Source organism: Anabrus simplex, chromosome 1, assembly GCF_040414725.1.
Source record: "Anabrus simplex isolate iqAnaSimp1 chromosome 1, ASM4041472v1, whole genome shotgun sequence".
Classification (NCBI taxonomy): Eukaryota; Metazoa; Arthropoda; class Insecta; order Orthoptera; family Tettigoniidae; genus Anabrus; species Anabrus simplex.
Window position 1 is genome coordinate 1,375,784,197 of NC_090265.1, and position 21,427 is coordinate 1,375,805,623.

A 21,427-nucleotide genomic window follows, 5' to 3' on the forward strand; every position below is an offset into this window, starting at 1 on the left:
GCCATTTCATTTTTTACTTCATTATTGTTCAGTGAACTCTAAGTAGATGTCAAACACAGACAGAAAAATTCCAAAGTCATAGAGGCAGAAATTTCACAAATGTAGATTTATAAATTTGGAAATGTTGATATAGGTCACTGGAACTCCCCTTAAATGCTAGAGACCTGTGTCAATTGATTCACTGGAACATTAACAATCGATTGTAAATGAAGTGACGCCATGCTCATTATTATTATTACTATCATTTGTATCCATTATTGCACGGGAATTCGCAATGATTTACATGTTACCTTCGTTAATGTATGCGAAGTAACATGGCTCTAGTCATGCCTTTAATACGACATGTTAAAGAGGTATTCCTCCAAAGTTTGGGAAAATTCTACCAACTTCTGAGTTAATTTTTTTTTTTTTTTTTTTTGCTAGTTGCTTTATGTCGCACCGACACAGATAGGTCTTATGGCGACGATGGGACAGGAAAGGCCTAGGAGTTGGAAGGAAGCGGCCGTGGCCTTAATTAATTAAGGTACAGCCCCAGCATTTGCCTGGTGTGAAAATGGAAAACAACGGAAAACCATCTTCAGGGTTGCCGACCGTGGGGCTCGAACCCACGATCTCCCGGATGCAAGCTCATAGCCGCGCGCCTCTACGCGCACGGCCAAATCGCCTGGTTACATATTGTTTGTTGCGCGACACTGTCAGTGAAGATTCATGAAACCCATAGTTGATGATACTTCCCTTATTATCTGTTCCATCTTAAAGAGTAAAATGGCACGTTCGTTCTTTAACTCACATACACTAGAAGTGACATGCACCAAGTGTCTGACAGAACTTGCCCTAAAAATCCAAGTTTTGGTAAACATGTCCGTTATTATCCGTCGTACTGTAAATACATATACGGCATAAATGAACTAAAATAACATGTTCTTAAACGATTGTTATATACCATATTTTGATAGACCTAACTTTCACGAAGACATTTGAGAATATTCATCCCTGTAAACCCTAACTCCATGTGGTGACCATGTTGTCAGTACAATGCTGAATGCCAGTTGCTTTACGTCGCACCGACACAGACAGGTCTTACGGCGACGATGGGATAGGAACGGGCTAGAAGTGGGAAGTGGCCGTGGCCTTAATTAAGGTACAGCCCCAGCATTTTCCTGGTGTGAAAATGGAAACGACGGAAAACCTTCTTCAGGGCTGCCGACAGTGGGATTCGAACCCAATATCTCCCGGATGCAAGCTCACAAGTGCGTGCCCCTAACCGCACGGCCAACTCTCCCGGTAATTCTGAATACGTAGTTCGGTTGAAGTATGTCCAGCAGTTTTACCGCTTTAGGAACACTAACAGATAGATAAACAGACTGACACTGAAGGGAAAAGTCCTTTAGATGATCAGTGTCACGTATGAAACAAATAACTATAAGGAAACTTTTTTCTTTCTTTCTTTCTTTCTTTCTTTCTTTCTTTCTTTCTTTCTTTCTTTCCTTCTTTCTTTAATCTGTTTACTCTCCAGGGTTGGTTTTTCCCTCGGACTCAGCAAGGGATCCCACCTCCACCACCTCTACCACCTTAAGGGCAGTGTATATAAGGAAACCTTACCGTACAATATTATGTATGTACTGTAGATTTTGAGTAGACATTCCCTTTGCCACATTTCTGACATTTATCCATCATCACACGGTTTCACTCTTTAGTACGTGTTGGGATGTCTTCTGACTGCATCAAGGTCGCCGATTTTGGGTTCTGAGATGATTAAAGAAACCAATTCTAGAACCACAAGTTCTTCTGCAATACTGGGACATCAAGAAAACTGCCGAAGTTTCTTGTTGTAGAGCCTGGAGGTAATTTATTTTCTAAATGTCTCACTCTTTTCTACGATCTCTTTTATCGGAGTGCCTTCGTCGCTGTTGGTCAGGATATTGTGCGCTCTCTTGGACAGTACGTAGCCACTTCTGACGATCAGGTGCCACATCCTGTCAGTTGCTTATATCACATTGACATTTCTTCATATTAGACGTTTGAACGTCTTTGCATTGCCCTTATACATTCTACTGTTATAAGGACACTCCGTGGTAATGATATCCATACCAGTGAAGGTTCCGGAAGATGGAAACACTGTCCGCAACAGTGCGTATGTATAGTCGTTACCGGTACTATGTATCGTTCTCTGTCTGGGTTGTCATCTTTCCGGCATGCAACAGTTTGTAAGTCTCCTTAAGTACGATTTTCACCGGATGTGCGCTGTACTGACAGTAATTTCATGAGGATGTTGGTAGTTTACTGGTAATTACAAAGTTTTAAGGTCAAGGGTTCTGTGCCATGGCCAGCTTTCTTTCAGAACATTGGACAATATTTAATTCCGGTAATTGATATCCAGACCTTGAGGAACATGTTGACAAGGTCATCAATTAATCAAGCATACACTCAGTTGTGAACATCGATCACATTAAGCTTGGGCTATTAATCCCACCTGAAAATTCCTAACCTCGATATGTCGCTTAGTCAATCATCTATTGAAGGAGAGTGTCACGGAGACTTTTTTTACTATTCTCTAGATTTGGTTTCATCCTTGGAATATGGCAGGGTTGATTCCCGTGTGGCCTTCAGCATAAATTTGAAACTGCCATTTAACGTCGAAAGTAATTGGTTAGAAGCCACACTTTTTTGCGATGTTGATTTACTAACAGTGATAATGTGAAAGGCTTTTTCTTTCGGTTCAACTTAATCTATATAAATAAAATTATAATATCATCTCGACCCTTCAAACTTTTGCCTCGTAATTCGCTGTTATCTCGGATTATGCATAAAAAAGGTCTAAAATGGGTAGCATTTATTAGGTCATCAAAATCCGGGCCCTGGTTATAATATCGTTTTGAAGTACTTAAAAATATAGCGTAAGCAACAACTTTTCCAGTGTAGGCCTATGTTATTTTGTTGATCATTTTCGAAATGCGTCATATCTCAATTTTACTGTAATATTGCTTAACCATATATAATATGCGGATATAATTAGTTGATTATGTACACATTACTACACCATTTCAGTGGAGTTGAAATGGTAAACTCACCTTAGTAGCTGCGCTTGATACTCATATTCTATGATAGGAACACTCAGATGAGGCAAGAGAAAGTCTTTTAAAGACTTGCTTTTCTCTCTCTCTTTCTTTCTTTTTCAGCAGGCGAGAAAACTTAAGGTACTCGGACGACGTCGGAGAGAAAGCTTATCCCTTCCGTCATTAATATTCCTTTGGTGCACGGGTTATTAACATACATCTAGTTATCTACAGAGGATACATTCAAGTTCGTTCAGTTTCAAATCTGTGACAGTGAAACTACCTTTAGTATGGGTATGACTATTTTTAAAGAATGACAATTTAGGTACTGAGAAATACGTTTTGGTGCGAACGATTCATTTTAAGATATTTCTTCAAGCATGAATAACAGAGAGAGTATTAGAACCCGAGCTTGCACATTACATAATTTATTTTTATGTCTTTAATGACATATTTACCTTCAATTCGTCGGTTGTTGTTTTGTTAATGTGTGCTCGGTAGTCGTCATAAAATATTCCTGCAATCTTTTTAAAGGATGTCCTGCACCATTTTCCTTAAACAAATTCAAAAATCGTCTTCTGAAATATACGATACTTACAAACAATTCTAATTTTATTTTTATCCATAAAGTATAAGAGATTTACTTAAGAGTTAGAATGTTTTATTTAGATTTGACTCACATATGTGGAATGTTTTGAATAATTGTAACTGTCTACGAAGGCCCATAGATAGCGGAAAGTAAAGACTACAAAATCCGATACCAGACATTAAATAAATCGAGTGGTTTGCCAGCTTTCCTCTCAGGAATCAATCTGGTTATAATAATAATAATAATAATAATAATAATAATAATAATAATAATAATAATAATAACAATAATATGAAGTGTGACTTAATGAACGTGTCTAAGAACATTGTAATAGTTCATGGGTTTAATTAAGGGTTCATGCTAACAGGACACTTTAGGATAAGGTAATAAATAAATAAATAAGTCATGATGATTTAGTTAAACTTGACTCAAACGTCTGAGTCATAAAAAGGAACCTTATCATTATTATTCTTGACTTCCTAACGAAAAATCGAACCCACGTCCTTCCAACTGACCCTAGCATGTCGTTACCTCTTCGTCTAGTCACTCCTTTGAATAATTTTAAAAATGATGGCACTTTATTTACTTTTTACTGCATCTGCTTAATAGCGCGTGGAAGAATATCTTATTTTTTGAAGGTACATCATTTGATGATTATTGTTAACCGTTGTATTGCTGATGTTACTTCACGTAAGGTGTTGGAAGTTTCGCAGTCAATATTTCAGAATGTTATTCTGTGGAACCTTCAAGCGTGGTTATCGACCTTATGAAGTGTGACTTAATGAGCGTGTGTAAGAACATTGTAATAGTTCATAGGTTTAATTAAGGGTTCACGCTGACAGGACACTTCAGGATAAGGTAATAAATAAATTAATTAAGAGTCATGATGCTTTAGTTAGACTTGACTCAGACGTCTGAGTCATAAAAAAGGAACATAAAAACTTGCCAGGGTAAACGTCGTCCGTCTATCCTCCAGGTTAACATCAAATGTGTTGAAATGTGATATAACGCGATGGCCGACAAAGAATCTTGTTTTTATTTTCGACTCTACAGAAATATATATGCAGTGCATGCATATTTATAAGGAGGCACGAGACGGAAAAATATATTTTCGTGGATATCCACTTTAACAGAGCAAACCTAATGCATTCAAGGTAGATACAACCCATGTATCACCTACTAGGGTAGCTAGACGTGGAACCTGGAAGTTTTAAGGTCTGATTTGTATGTTTATAGGCAACCAAACTCAACTCATCTTTTAACATCAACTAGGGCAAAATACATGCACAATATAAATATTTATCTCCCTTAGTTGATCAATAAGGACACAAATTTAAAAAAAACATTTCTTCCTCATGTTTCTGGTCTTTTCCTAGTTTCCTGTATAGATTCAACCCCATTTTACGGACGTATGCCTTTCCTGATGCCAACCCGTTGAGGAGGGAGATATTCACTATTGAGTGTTTCTGTGATGGTTTGTAGTGCGATGTGTTAAATGTAGATGAAGATGTGAATTGAAACAAGCACAAACACCCAGTCCCCAAACCAAAGGAATCAACTGTAGGCAGTTAAAATCCTCGAGCCGGCCGAGAACCGAACCCGCAGCCATTACACTGATCATTTAGTCAATGAGCCGGTCAGCATCAGCTCACATTTAAACATTCAAATTTCTGGCACAACTTGAGGTACAACGTTCGTGGAAGATATTACTTTATGAGACAACTCATTTCGTACAAAATTATAACACTTTTACACACAATAAAGACTTACAATTGAATTCAAAAGTGATTTTACTCTCTTGACAGACAGACAGACAGACAGACAGACAGTCTTTCAGTCTGCAAGCCTCTGTGGATTATCTAAACATCTCTACAATGCTATACTTGTAACTAGCTTTGGTGGCCTCATTTAGTTCCATTCTGAACGTGCTGGTCTGACACGCGGTTAGCCGGTCGAGTCCCGTTGTTTTAGAATGTTGGCCGGCAGGGTAGGATTGCGTCCGAAAAGCCTGGATTCACTTCCAAACCTGTCCGCTGTGCTCATATGGAGGAGGGCATATAACACTATTGTTGGTGATTTGTCCGTCGGATAGGGACATTAGGCCTTGAACATACTTCTTGGTATTATTCGACAGGGCACCGGGTTTCGGCCTCTAAGTACCACTACCACCACCACCACCATCACCACTACAACAAAAGACAGACGCGCAGCTCGCCCATGGGTATCAACTAGAAAGACCTTCGCCATTCCTCTCCAGAGACCACACGGTGTCAATCAATCAGCGTGCTCAGTAAAACTTCTCTGAAGAAGAATGTTACCCTGCTTACACATAGTCCCACTGAGAATCTCTCCTTTTACGCGTTAGGACCCACTGGTGGATTGTATAGTCCTAGCCTCCTAAGCACAAGTAGGGCCATGACTCAGAAGATGTCCGAGATGCCCAATCCCATTCCATAGCAACTAGTATCCTGACTCTCAGGACCACTTACTTGGCCACTTAGTCGTTGCTCACGAACTAGGGTGTGACTACAGTAACCCACACGAAGAAATATTAAAATAGACTCTCAAACAGAAAATACTTTCCCTCAAAGGCTTGGAAATGGTTAGCGCTACTGAATATTACTTATATTTTAGGAAAAAATAAACTTTTCCCTTTGTGAAAATCAAATAATCATAAATATGTTTCTCGGTCATGACCATCCATCAATTTTAGCCATAGGACATAGCGTGCACGGTTGCTAATGTCACTTCCGTTATACTAAATTCCGTAACGCAAATTTTCAGATAATTCCCAGCCATAAGGCATATTTATGTCAAAACATACTTTTTCCAAGTCTTTCTTGTAGCTTTCAGCCAATTAAAGAATTGTACTGAGTGTGATTGCTCGGGCTCGTATCATTCCTCGGAAAGGTGTATCTAAAGATTAAACAAATGTCACTTCCAGGAATTTAAAGTTAGCTGACAGCTGAGGGGGCGTTGCAGTGGTGTTGCCACTTTTGTTGCAGGAACGTGTACTTGTTCAGGATTCAGGAAAGCTGATTATATCCCAAGGAATGAACAATCAAAATATTTATTACTAGCAAGATACCCGTGCTTCGCTACGGTATTATACTGAAATTTATAATTGAATGCTTATTGTTTTAGATATATAATCCGCCGAAATTCGCGATCTGACTCGTTCTCTGCGAGAATCCACCAAAATTCCCGATCTATTATTTTACGGCACGTTTCCTCCCATTTTTAAATCTTCCTTTCCAGCAATCGATTTCGTACTTCCCGGGTTAGGCTCAGGTATTCCTCCATGTCAGTTGGGTCCGTAAATCTTTGCCATCTTTTCCTATAATATTTTTAATACGGATATAATCCTTCAGGAGATCCGGCGTGCTGTCATACTGGGTGCCTTGGCGGCACTGAACCCGCGACCGGACTGCATTCTTAGTCATTACCCGTCCAGGAGCCGTTTCCATCGCGGTCCGCAATTTGACGACGGTCCGGATATTATTATTATTATTATTATTATTATTATTATTATTATTATTACTATTATATGTTGCTGGAATGGCTGATGACAGGGAAAACCGGAGTATCCGGAGAAAAACCTGTCCCGCCTCCGTTTTGTCCAGCACGAATGCCACATGGAGTGACCGGGATTTGAACCACGGAACCCAGCTGTGAGAGGCCGGCGCGCTGCCGCCTGAGCAACGGAGGATCCTTATAAGTACATTAATAACAGTAAAATCAATTGGTCTCACCTCCTTCTACACCCCACCGCCGTTAAGTTTATTTACAGCCACCCCCCCCCCCCGAAAAAGAATTAAAAGGATGCTTGTTTCTTTATGTTTAAGGGAGATTCCAAACACCAATGTTCACGTCTATTACCTTCAGTTTTGAGATATAAGTATCCACATAAAAATAATTTACTTTTTTTCACTTCATTTCACAATAATCTCTCCTCCCCCTAAATGAATTTTCCCGCAAAAAAATACTTGTTTCTTTAATAGTAAAGGATCTTCTAAATACCAATTATCACGACTCTAACTTCTTCAGTTTTTGATTTATGTGTCCTCATGAAAGGAATTCAACTCCTTTACACTCCCGCCCTCCAAGATGTTTTCCCCACCAAAACGCCTCTTTCTTTGTTTTTAAAGGAGAACCAAATACGAATTTTCACGTCTGTAACAACTTTAGTATTAGATGTATGTATTCTCATACAATTAAGTCAACTAATGTTTCAATTCTCCCCCCCCCCCTTCATTGGATTTTCCGAGAATACGTGTTTCTTTACTTTTAAAGCAGATTGCAAATATCAAATTTCACGTCTGTAACATCTTCATTTTTGAGATATCAGTAGCCTAATTAAAAGAATTCATCACCATTTTCCGTCACTTTTACCCCCCCCCCCGCCCTCCACCCAAGTGGTATTTCCGAAAACTAAAAATACACTTTTCTTTATGCTTAATACAGATAAAAAAAATTCCATTTTTCACTTCTGTAACATGTTAAGTTTTTTAGATATCCGTAAAAATTCTCATTTTAAAATTTCACCCCTTTGGGTTCCCCTTAAGTAGAGTTTCCAAAAACAAATAACCTATATTTCTTTACATTTACAGGAGATTTACACCCACTTTTTACGTCTGTAACATGTTACGATTCCAAGATATTCTGTAGATATAGTCTTTCAAAAAATTCACGCCAATTTGTCACTCCTGTTTAACCGCCAATAATTGGCTTTTCCAAAAACTAAAAAATACATGTTTCTTTATTTTTAAAGGAAATCCCATATGCGAATTATCAGTTCTGTAATGTCTTTCGTTTCTGAGATATGTGTATCCTCATTAAAGGCATTCAACCCATTTTTCACCCTTTTACACCCCTCCTGTTAGGACTTACTGGAAACAAAATATACGTGTTTCTTTATCTTTAATGGAGATTCTAAATACCTATTTTTACATCTATAAACTTAAAAAGTTTTGAGATATAGATACACTCATTTTAAAAAATCACCCCCTTTTCACCCCCCCCCCATTAATTGTATTTTCCACAAACAAAAAATACGTGTTTATTTATTTTTAAAGGAGATCCCAAACACCAATTTTCAGGTCTGTAATATCTTCAGGTTCTGAAATATAAGTAGATTCATGAAATGCATTCGAGCCCTTTTTCAACCTTTTCCACCCTTCCTATTGGGATTTTCCGAAAACAAAATATACGTGTTTCTTTATCTTTAATGGAGATTCTAAATACCTATTTTTACACCTATAACCTTTAAAAGTTTTGAGATATAGATACACTCATTTTAAAATATTACCCCTTTTTTACCCCCCTTAATTGGGTTTTGCAGAAACCAAAAAATACGTGTTTCTTTATTTTTAAAGGAGATCCCAAACACCAATTTTCAGGTCTATAATATCTTCAGTTTCTGAGATATAAGTAGCCTCATTAAAGGCATTCAACCCCTTTTTCACCCCTTTTCACACCTCCTACTGCGATTTTCCGAAAACAAAAAAATACGTGTTCCTTTTTTTTTAAATGAAGATTCTAAATACCAATTTTTACATCTGCAAACTTTAAAAGTTTGGAGATATAGATTCACAAATTTTAAAAATTCACCCCCTTTTTCACCCTCCCATTAATTAGATTTTCAAAAAACAAAAAAATACGTGTTTCTTTATTTTTAAAAAAGATCAAAAGTACCAATTTTCAGGTCTGTAATATCTTCAGTTTCTGAGATATAACCACCGGTATCCTGATTAAAAGCATTGAACACATTTTCCCCTTTTCACCCTTTTTCACCCCTCCTATTGGGATTTTCTGAAAACAAAAAGTACGTGTTTCCTTATTTTCAAAGCAGATTCTAAATACCAATTTTTACATTTGTAAACTTTTAAAGTTTTGAGATATAGGTGCACTCATTTTAAAACTTCACCCCCCCTTTTCACCCCCTTAGCAACGGAATATCCAAAAATCCTCTCTTAGCGGGCACCTACATCTTAATATGAATGTATCCCCAAAATTCCATTTCATTATGTCCAGTAGTTTTGGCTCGGCGATGATGAATCAGTCAGTCAGTCAGTCAGGACAAGCTATTTTATATATCTATCTATATAAATAAAATTGTTTCTGTTTGTCTGTTTGTCTGTCTGTTTGTCTGTTCCACCATCACGTCGAAACGGCTGGATAGATCTCAACCAAACTTCATATTTAGAGTATACTGACCCCGGGGAAGGTTTCGATATGCATATCATTTTAAAATCTTTGAAAAGACGGGGGTTTTATAGGAAAAACGGTTTTCCTCCATTTTCTCTTATACTATTATAGGCAAAATATCGAATTTGTCGTATAAGGACGAGACAAAGCTCAATTTAATCCTCTTGACGCAAAGAACAAAACTCGGTAAGCCCTACGGGCCCGAAAACCATGTTTTAAGGCCCTAAAACCAACCGTTACGGAGATATTGGCACCACACTACCCCTGCTCTAGGAATCGGATAAAGAAATGAACTGCCGTAACCATGGCAACGTCAGCTCCAGGATTCTAGAGCAGTGAGATTATGCATGTACGTTTGGGCATAGCTGTCAACCAAAATAGGTACAAATAAGACTTAATATCTGGGAAAAAAATATACTGTTGTGTAAGGCACTCATAGGACTCCTTTGGGCGGGGATGGAAAGGGGGTGAAGAACGAGTGTAAAAATCTATATAAATAAAATTGTTTCTGTTTGTCTGTCTGTTTGTCTGTTCCACCATCACGTCGAAACGGCTGGATAGATCTCAACCAAACTTCATATTTAGGGTATACTCATCCCGGAGAAGGTTTTGATATGCATATCATTTAAAATCCTTGAATAGACAGGGGGTTTATAGGAAAACCAGAATGGTTTTTCCACCATCACGTCGAAACGGCTGGATAGATCTCAACCAAACTTCATATTTAGAGGATACTCATCGCGGGGAAGTTTTCCATATGCATATCATTTTAAAATATTTGAATATATGGGGGGTTTATAGGAAAATCAGAATGGTTTTTCCACCATCACGTCGAAACGGCTGGATGGATCTCAACCAAACATTGTATTTGGAGTATACTAATCCCGGGGAAGGTTTAGATATGCATATCATTTTAAAATCCTTGAATAGACGGGGGGTTTATAGGAAAAGCAGAGTGGTTTTCCCACCATCACGTCGAAACGGCTGGATAGATCTCAGCCAAACTTCATATTTAGAGTATACTCATCCCAGCAAAGGTTCCGATATGCATATAATTTTAAAATCTTTGAGTAGACGGGGTGTTTATAGGAAAACCACAGTGGTTTTCCTCTATTTTCTCTTATACTATTGATTTTCTGTAAACTTCGTTTACCGTACGTGAAACGTCTCTTCATTATAAACAACTTTCGTTATGTTCATAATTTACCTTACTCTTCACATGACGGAGAAATTTACAATTTTCTGCTGGTATCATGCTCTGCATTTAGTGACCGACAGACCGACAACGAACCTACAGGTTACCATGGCAACGTCTCTGACTGCATGCCAGTAGGGAAGTAACGTATTGCCATTTTCCTCATCATGCTTTTAAATTCGTGGTTGTTCCTTGGGTAGATGGCAAGAGAGGCATCAATCGGCTCATCTGCGGGATATTGGCGGAATATCGTTGGAGGTTATAACCGCCCTCGAATAGATTAAGTAATAACACCATTAGTCATCTTCATATTTGTTTACCTAAGAATCACTGAACCTAAATTTCTCCTCTGTTAGCGCTTTATTATATCCATAACTCACGGCATTTATTTATTTGTCGTTATCCGGCTGTCCTCAGTTATAATCCATTTTCTATTAGTTTCAACATTCTTAACTGTATTATTTTCTTCCTTAATTACGCCGTATGTACGTGAATGCTAGAAACTACTGGATGCATTTCCACCAAGATTCGTATTTAGAATACACCTGTCCTTGATAGGTTTCAGGGCAAATATTGTTTCTAAATCCCTGAACTAACTGGGGGTTTATACGAAACCGAAACAGTGATTTTGCACTTCCAAAAAATATACACAACAAAAGTTTATGGAAGTCTACCTACCTTGGTAGAAATTAATGTCTAAACCTTTTTTTCTCATGTGCATCATTTCGATACGAGGATCAATAAGGGAGATATCATTAAAGGACCGTTTTTCTGTACAAGTCCCATCGGACTTAACTCACGAGCGGGTGCGTGTAAAGCGTATTCCTTACAACTTGAAAACTACTGAAGACATTCGAAACAAAATTTATATTTAGCATCCACCTGTCCAAAGGTAGGTTTTAAACGTAAATAACATTTCATGTTCCGGAATGGACTGGCGGTTTATAAGGAACCGAAATGGTGATTTTACTCTTCCACAATATATACAGAACAAGACCAACCTGACTGGAAATCGACCAAACCTGATGGAATTCCACCTCTAAACCTTTTTTTTTCATGTGCATTTTTTCGTCAGGAGGATTAATAAGGGAGATATCATGAATGGTCACTTTTGCAGGTTAAGTCCAGCGGACATAGCCCAAAAGGTGTTTTACATGGAGCAGATTCCTTATCTATATAAATCAAATCGTAACGACTGTGTACCTCTACACTGACTATTTTGGCGAAATTTTCGTACAGCTTTCCGTTTAAGGGGTAATAATAACAATCTCCATAATTTTTGATTTCCTGAAAGTCCTAATTTTTACCCGCCTCGCCCAAAATCCACATTGTGGCATAATCTGCCAGAAGAATAAGAAGATAATTGAAATTTGACAAAATTATACGTTTTAGCCTGTAACGAATGAAAAATCCTATATCATTAAATTTTTCATTTTTTATCCCCGAAGAATATCGAAATATGCAGGCAATTTTAATGATGGTGCAGACCTTCGGAAATTCCTATCACGTAACGGATTGCACAATCTCCGTTCAATTTGGAATGATCTACAACCTTGGTCTTATGACTTTATGCCGTATCTGTATCCCTTTTACGTTTGATTTTTCTCTATTAATCGATGTTAAGTCAATTTGGAATTTTCACATGCATTATTCATACTTTCAATTACTTATATGAAATACAGAATCATCAAACTCTTCACGAAAATTGGCCCACTCAGTAGCCATATGTGAGCCAAATGCTACGTATGTAGCTGTCACATTATTATCCGAAAAGTAATGTAATGTGAGATGATCTTACAAAACCTTTACCCTGTTCCACGTTTCTAAATCTGACCCAAGAATAGATGACATATCATTGGACCAGCCATTTAGGCCACTAAATCCGGCGTGTCTTATGGTATAATCCTTTGTCGATATGACGTACGTTTAGTAGCAGTTAATCTGTAAATGAAGGTCTTCAATATTGTAAACATGCATATACTTTCGTATGTCGATCTATATATATTCACTGATGTCGATTTAGCGATCGAGAAAGGGTCGGTCTGCTATTGTAATCAGTACTCCCCACACCGACTTTGACTGGCAGTAGGAAAGGGTTCCTTCTCCAACTCCTGTGTAACTGTCGTTAGTAAGGAAGGCCTACAATTGTAATGAATAGTTCCCTTCTCGATTTGACTTGCAGAAGGTAAGTGAGCATGCAGTTTTGTTTAAAACTCCCCTACCCGATTGTGTTTGGCAGTAGGCAAGGGTGCCCGCCATTATAAAGAAATGTACTCATCTAAAATGTGACTGGCATTAGGCATAGTGGCCTGCTATTTTGATGGAAACTCACCAACTTGGTGTGACTGGCAGTACGCTGGCTGGCAGTAGGAAAAGGGGCCTGTCATTATAATGATAACTGCACAACTCAATTTCGAGTGATAGTAGGGTAATTGCCTGCCATTATAATAAAAACTGTAATCTGTCTGTAGGTAGGAAAGGGGGGCTGCCATTTTAACGAAAACTCCCCAAATCGATTCTGTCCGCATAGTAGGCAATGGGGCCTGCAATTATAATGTAAACTTCCCAACCTGATTGTGAATGCCAGTAGGCAAGTGAGCCTGCCGTTATATCACAAATCCGTAACAAACACTTTACATTGGAAACGTACGGGGACCTCCCCATGCTCTTTCTCGGATAACGCTAAGAGACATGCAATTTTAAAACTATCTTATTTACTGCATGTACACTATTTACTTCGATATTCGAATACAATTTAGAATACCGTAGCGAAGCACGGGTACATTCGCTAGTATATAGATAGATTGATAACTTTTCATATCCAAGTGCTCTAAATACATATCATATTAAAATCCTTGATGTTATGGGACTTACTATTGGAGCCAGAGGCACGTTACGCCTTGCATTTGTCAGTCGAAATTTAATATAAATAATGTATTTTATTCTGAAACAAATTCAGAACTATTCGTATTAATAAGTTTGATTTCTTTGTTTCAGGCTCCTGGTCAGCTCTTCTCGTGTCCGAATGGTGAGTGCTCACATTCTTCTTGCTCTTATGTATACGTAAGGTGCAGTTACCTTAACCCTGGGAGATAATGCTATTACGACTTCTGTAGTTATTGTTTCCTGTAGCTATAGTACCCCTTGTTGCTATTCAGTTGTCGTCGTGTATCCAGTTTCCTTACGTGTACTTGACGAAACGTTCTCTGCATTTATTTAAACTTGTGGCAGCATGCAACTTTGAGGTTAGAGTGCATCAGTTTTAACTGAAATTGCTGTTGGTTTTTCAACTTTTTGTATTTCATCTTCCGAGAATATTGAATCCTCAGTCCATAGCACGGTCCAGTACCTTCCAGTGGCAGCAGTGTAGGAATTCACACGTACAGTTGACTGAATGTGGTCTAGTAGTTTCCTGCACCAATGCGATGCCTGTTCACAACAACTCAGGTTCTTTTCTACGATCTTGGGCGTTGATATGTCCTACGGATGGAAACATAGGTTCACATTACATATCCAAACATTTCTGTCAGGCCCACAATCAAAGAACCGATGTTTAGACGGTATAGCCTACTTGATATTATATGCGGATTTGGCCCACGGTTCTGAAGGGAAGCGAGGGTATGCTGATCTTTCTATTTTGATGTGAAATAGAAGAACATTTACACGTGAGATTCTTTATTGATCATCATCATCATCTGTTTACCCTCCAGGTTCGGTTTTTCCCTCGGACTTAGCGAGGGTCCCACCTCTACCGCCTCAAGGGCAGTGTCCTGGAGCTTCAGACTCTTGGTCGGGGGATACAACTGGGGAGTATGACCAGTACCTCGCCCAGGCGGCCTCACCTGCTATGCTGAACAGGGGCCTGGTGGAGGGATGGGAAGATTGGAAGGGATAGGCAAGGAAGAGGGAAGGAAGCGGCCGTGGCCGTAAGTTAGGTACCATCCCGGCATTCGCCTGGAGGAGAAGTAGGAAACCACGGAAAACCACTTCCAGGATGGCTGAGGTGGGAATCGAACCCACCTCTACTCACTTGACCTCCCGAGGCTGAGTGGACCCCGTTCCAGCCCTCGTACCACTTTTCAAATTTCGTGGCAGAGCCGGGAATCGAACCCGGGCCTCCGGGGGTGGCAGCTAATCACGCTAACCACTACACTACAGAGGCGGACGAGATTCTTTATTACCGTACCAATTGAACCACTTACGTATACACGAATCGACTCTGCGAACTATAAGTTATTTTCACACTATTCTTCACACTATTGGCTGTATTAAATTTACTGTGTAAGATCTCTTCTTTTTCTACACAATTATTGCTATTATTATTTTCCTTAAATTGTACATATACCATCTAGGGGTAATAGATGGAGAAAGGACAAGCCCTGCATAGGCCTCACATGGAAGTGCCGCCAATGCATCTTAACTTGTGTTTCTGTACTGTCTGCGGAAGGATGATTTGCTGCAATTATTTGGGATGATTACTGGAATTGTATGTTCCAAATCTTGAAGTAAACGGAATTTTTAGTATGGGAGATCTGAACTCCGGGGAAAGGGTCACAGTCAGGATAGCCAAGGAGCGAGTGAACGAATAGAGAACCAGGCGAGTTGGCCGTGCGGTTAGGGGCGCGCAGCTGTGAGTTCGCATCCGGAAGATAGTGAGTTCGTATCCCACTGAAGATGGTTTTCCGTGGTTTCCCATTTTCACACCATGAAAATGCTGGGGCTTTACCTTAATTAAGGCCACGGCTGCTTTCTTCCCATTCCTAGGCATTTCGTATCCCATCGTCGCCATAAGACCTATCTGTGTCGGTGCGACGTAAAGGAAATAGCAAGAAAAAACCAAATAGAGAGGATTCTAGTGAGAAGGCGAGATGTGCAGTACTTTCCCAAAGGCTTATTGAGTAAACGTTGAAAGACATAGCATTCCATAATAAACAGTTATTATTATTATTATTATTATTATTAGTAATCACTAGCAGTAAACATCCCTTTCACTCAGTGAAAATTCAAATTCCCAATCCAGTTTTGACTGTTATGTTTACTTTCCGGGAAGGCTGTTGTTTGTCTAAAAGAAACTTGTTCTACTTACGGCCCTGTTAGGCCACTGATAACTCCCTTTCCGAGCTCGATAGCTGCAGTCGCTTAAGTGCGGTCAGTATCCAGTAATCGGGAGATCGTGGGTTCGAGCCCCACTGTCGGCAGCCCTGAAGATGGTTTTCCGTGGTTTCCCATTTTCACACCAGGCAAATGCCGGGGCTGTACCTTAATTAAGGCCATGGCCGCTTCTTTCCAATTCCTAGGCCTTTCCTATCCCATCGTCGCCGTAAGACATATCTGTGTCGGTGCGACGTAAAGCAAATAGCAAAAAAAAAAAAAAAAAAAAAGATAACTCCCTTCCTAAGTTGGTATATTTAATTACAGTATACTCTCGATTATCCGGGCACGGATTATCCAGTTTGCGGATTAACCGTGGACGTTTTCGCCTTTATTAAAAGTACTGTAATTGAAATTGAATACATTTGATTTTGACAATTTAATTGAGGTTGAAGGAAAAGAAAGTGATGAGTGTTTCTCATTCTCTGGCTCTACAGTGTATACTTTAGATACCCTGTTGGATTATATGGGACAAAAGGGGTTTGAATATGGTGACGTTATTACTGCACTCAAAGTACGTCTCGAGGTAAGGAAGCAGACGAACAACCAAAAGCAGAGAACCATTACAGACTTCTTCAGAGCACAATAATGTGTGTGAGTTATCTCTATAAATATATTATAGCCTACTTTATATGGCACTGTTTCTTAAATTATTATAGACTGCACTTTTCTTGCAGTAAACACATGCTTTTGGATTATCGGTGTTTTCCGATTATCCGTGCCATTCACTCCGGTCATTAGCCCGGGTAATCAATGGTATACTGTATTTAAATAATCCGAATAGACACCAGAGTCACACAGATTTATTAGTTAACCATCGCAAGCATTGAGTGCTTGAAGCTGCTGGCTATGATGCCTTTTGCCCCGAGAATGATGTAAGAACGAAAACGACTTTGCTGTGCAAAACGCATACATCACAGGTTTTGTTTCATAGTGTTACAAGACTTGTAATACAAGCGGAAATGGTTGCAGCTTGTTAACGTTCTGTACCGCTTTGGGATGTACCCTTCACTTGTTCAAGAAGTGACTGCAGGAACATTTACACATGTTTCTGTTTCACAATATCTTGATGGTTCAAACTTGTAAACACATTAGATGAAACTGATTCACTTTCAGAAGGGGTTGGTGAACTGTACACGCACAGTAACTTTACCGAACAATGTTCTATTTTCGTCGGTGATGCTCCTGGTTGAGTGAGACATTAGGAACATTATTTTAAGAAGCGTTAGATTACGTAACTTGGTCTAGCTCCTTGGCTGCATGGTCAACATCAAATCCTTCGGTTGAGGGTGTCCAGGGTTCAATTCCCGATGGGTCGTGGATTTTAATAGCGTCTACTCAAGTCCTCTATCTCGGGGACTGGGTGTTTGTATTTGTTCAGTACACACTTGATTGCAAACCGACACAAAAACTCTCCATATTGGGTTGGCGTCAGGAAGGACGCCTGGCTGTAAAACAGGGCAAACTCATATGTGCAAGACAGTTCATTCCCACGAGCCCATTAGGGTGTGGAAAAATCGGAAGAAGTAGTTACATTACGAAGCCTGCTTTTATGAAGGTCTTTGACTTTTCCCCTGTATTCTGAATTGGAAAGAAAGTGAATGGTTCTTTTATAGGTATTTTATAGTGTTATCTTTCGTCCTTTGATAGGCTGAAGAACTTAACAGTTCATTAACTGAGTGGACAATAAAAAAGAATGGCTTCCTTCTTAACAAATTGTTTCTATGAGGTAAAGATTATCTTACATACTTCTGGAACGAAATACAATACACCGAGCTCGATAGCAGCAGTCGCTTAAGTGCGGCCAGTATCCAGTATTCGGAAGAGAGTGGGTTCGAATCCCACTGTCGGCAGCCCTGAAGATGGTTTTCCGTGGTTTCCCATTTTCACACCAAGTAAATCTGGGGCTGTACCTTAATTAAGGCCACCCACGCTTCCTTACCACTCCTAGCCCTTTCCTCTCCCATCGTCACCATAAGACCTATCCGTGTCGGTGCGACGTAAAGCAACTTGCAAAAAAAAAAAAAAAAAAAAAAAAAAAAAAAAAAACGGTACTGTTGTAAATTGTGTTACAGTAGAAAACCTCATTTATCCGGTTCAAAGAGGATTGGGTCCGATCCAGATGACCGAAAACCCAGATAATCTGGAAAACTAGTTAATGACATAAATTACACAGTTTATATCAATTTTATTGTACATTTTAAATATTTTTACTATTGCATTAACTACTCGAAGCAAAGTATATGTCTGGATTTAAGAATAAATACTATTACAACATAAATTCGACTTTAATTGGAAATGCTGTACATCATTTCACTTAATAAAGCTGTGACGCTTATGTGTTAGCTGGTCTCGTAGACCTTCATGAGTTCAGTCGGTGTCGTGTCAGTTTAAAGCCCCGTATTCCTTTGTAGCACATTTCCAAATATCACTGTTCATTGTGGCTGAAATGTCCCTCCTTTGGCTTTATACTTGCGCCGTCATCAGAATTAGCGTCACTTTCCACGTTATCGTCAATTGAACAAGCCGCAATCAATTTTTTGTGTTGCCAATGAAGTCGTCTTCAGTGTAAAAGATCATTCATCTTAGGGTTAAAAGGATTATTTTTAAGAGTGAATTTAATGTAGAATAGTGCTCTTCCTGCATAATCAGCCCGGATAAGCGGTGTTTTACTGCATTATGGCATATATGTGTAGTAAATGAAATGGCGTATGGCTTTTAGTGCTGGGAGTGTCCGAGGACAAGTTCGGCTCGCCAGGTGCACATCTTTTCATTTGACACCCGTAGGCGACCTGCGCGTCGTGATGAGGATGCAATTATGATGAAGACGACACATACACCCAACCCCCGTGCCAGCGAAATTATCCAATGATGGTTAAAATTCCCGACCCTGCCGGGAATCGAACCCGAGACCCCTGTGACCAAAGGCCAGCACGCTAACCATTTAGCCATGGAGCCGGGCATGTGTGTAGTGATACTTCTTAACTACACTGCGTTACGTTATATGTGTTTAGTGATAGTCTGTAACCTGCATTGCGGTATATGTGTTTAGTGATAGTCTGTAACCTGCATTGCGGTATATGTGTTTAGTGATAGTCTGTAACCTGCATTGCTGCATATGTGTTTAGACATAGTCTGTAACCTGCATTGCGGTATATGTGTTTAGTGATAGTTTGTAACCTGCATTGCGGTATATGTGTTTAGTGATAGTCTGTAACCTGCATTGCGGTATATGTGTTTAGTGATAGTCTGTAACCTGCATTGCGGTATATGTGTTTAGTGATAGTTTGTAACCTGCATTGCGGTATATGTGTTTAGTGATAGTCTGTAACCTGCATTGCGGTATATGTGTTTAGTGATAGTTTGTAACCTGCATTGCGGTATATGTGTTTAGTGATAGTTTGTAACCTGCATTGCGGTATATGTGTTTAGTGATAGTCTGTAACCTGCATTGCGGTATATGTGTTTAGTGATAGTCTGTAACCTGCATTGCGGTATATGTGTTTAGTGATAGTCTGTAACCTGCATTGCGGTATATGTCTTTAGTGATAGTCTGTAACCTGCATTGCGGTATATGTGTTTAGTGATAGTCTGTAACCTGCATTGCGGTGTATGTGTTTAGTGATAGTCTGTAACCTGCATTGCGGTATATGTGTTTAGTGATAGTCTGTAACCTGCATTGCGGTGTATGTGTTTAGTGATAGTCTGTAACCTGCATTGCGGTGTATGTGTTTAGTGATAGTCTGTAACCTGCATTGCGGTGTATGTGTTTAGTGATAGTCTGTAACCTGCATTCCGGTATATGTGTTTAGTTAACCTTCTTTGATTGTTTGTAACCTATTACAGTATGCATTACTCATTATACATTTAGTTACGATACTTGCATTTTCTCTCAGTGACTGGGGATGAGGTGTGTGCCAAACGTACAGAAGTAGCAGTTAATGCTCAGGATGACCTTTTTCAAATCACTGAAAAGGACATAGATCTAAATTCATTACCATCACCATGGAAATCTATCTGAAAGTTACTACGACTGTTGATTTTACTTTTTTCTGTGACAGTATGTCAGTTCTGTTCCATTTTTACCTTTACTGTTGATCTCCACACCACAGTGACCAGGTACAATGCACATGGTGTACGTCTTTCTTACTTTCTTTAATGAAAGGAAATTATTTTTTGATCACTGGCAGTTGCATTTAGTCCTTTTTGATGGGTAATTTTTGAAAAGACTTACTATTTAGCAGATCACGTGGAAACCAAACAAATCACCAACGAATTGACCACATGGAGCACACAACAGAGTAGAAGAACAAACACACCAAAAATACGGGAAATAATAATGCTACATCCAGTCATGTCTTGCAAGTCGAACATCCTCGTAGTCGCGTTGTTTCTACGATCTCTGTCGATAGCATTAACAAGTATGCCAACATTACCAATAGCTTAGTATAATTTTATCAAATATTTTCTGGCATGCCAAATTACATACATGTCTATCGACGATGTTTTTACGCACGTAGTAAGGATGTAAAGGAGAGGGCATATAAGTCTCTGGTAAGACCCCAACTAGAGTATGGTTCCAGTGTATGGGACCCTCACCAGGATTACTCGATTCAAGAACTGGAAAAAAATCCAAAGAAAAGCAGCTCGATTTGTTCTGGGTGATTTCCGACAAAAGAGCATCGTTACAAAAATGTTGCAATGTTTGGGTTGGGAAGAATTGAGAGAAAGAAGAAGAGCTGCTCGACTAAGTGGTATGTTCCGAGCTATCAGCGGAGAGATGGCGTGGAATGACATTAGTAGACGAATAAGTTTGAATGGCGTTTATAAAAGTAGGAATGATCACAATATGAAGATAAAGTTGGAATTCAAGTGGACACACTGGGGCAAATATTCATTTATAGGAAGGGGAGTTAGGGACTGGAATAACTTACCAAGGGAGATGTTCAATAAATTTCCAATTTCTTTGAAATCATTTAGAAAAAGGTTAGGAAAACAACAAATAGGGAATCTGCCACCTGGGCGACTGCCCTATCAGTATTGATTGATTGATTGATTGATTGATTGATTGATTGATTGATTGATTGATAATCCTGTTTCAACAATCAACACACAAGGGAATCATATGCCCCATTACCGACCGAACATTATCCGGAGAAAAATGGCGCCGATAATCGATAAGTAACCAAACTGTCCGGCCAAAAACCGGTTCTCTGGAAAGTTGCCACC

At 39.2% G+C, this 21,427-nt stretch overlaps 1 long non-coding RNA gene across 1 annotated transcript in view; it reads left to right on the forward strand.

Annotated features, from left to right (window-relative positions):
- Positions 1–14,076, forward strand: part of LOC137501866 (uncharacterized) — a 129,054-nt gene extending 114,978 nt beyond the window's left edge. The window contains exon 3 of the long non-coding RNA XR_011018658.1: positions 14,045–14,076. This is a non-coding gene — a long non-coding RNA (uncharacterized lncRNA). The remainder of the gene's footprint in view (positions 1–14,044) is intronic.
- Positions 14,077–21,427: the final 7,351 nt, after the last annotated feature.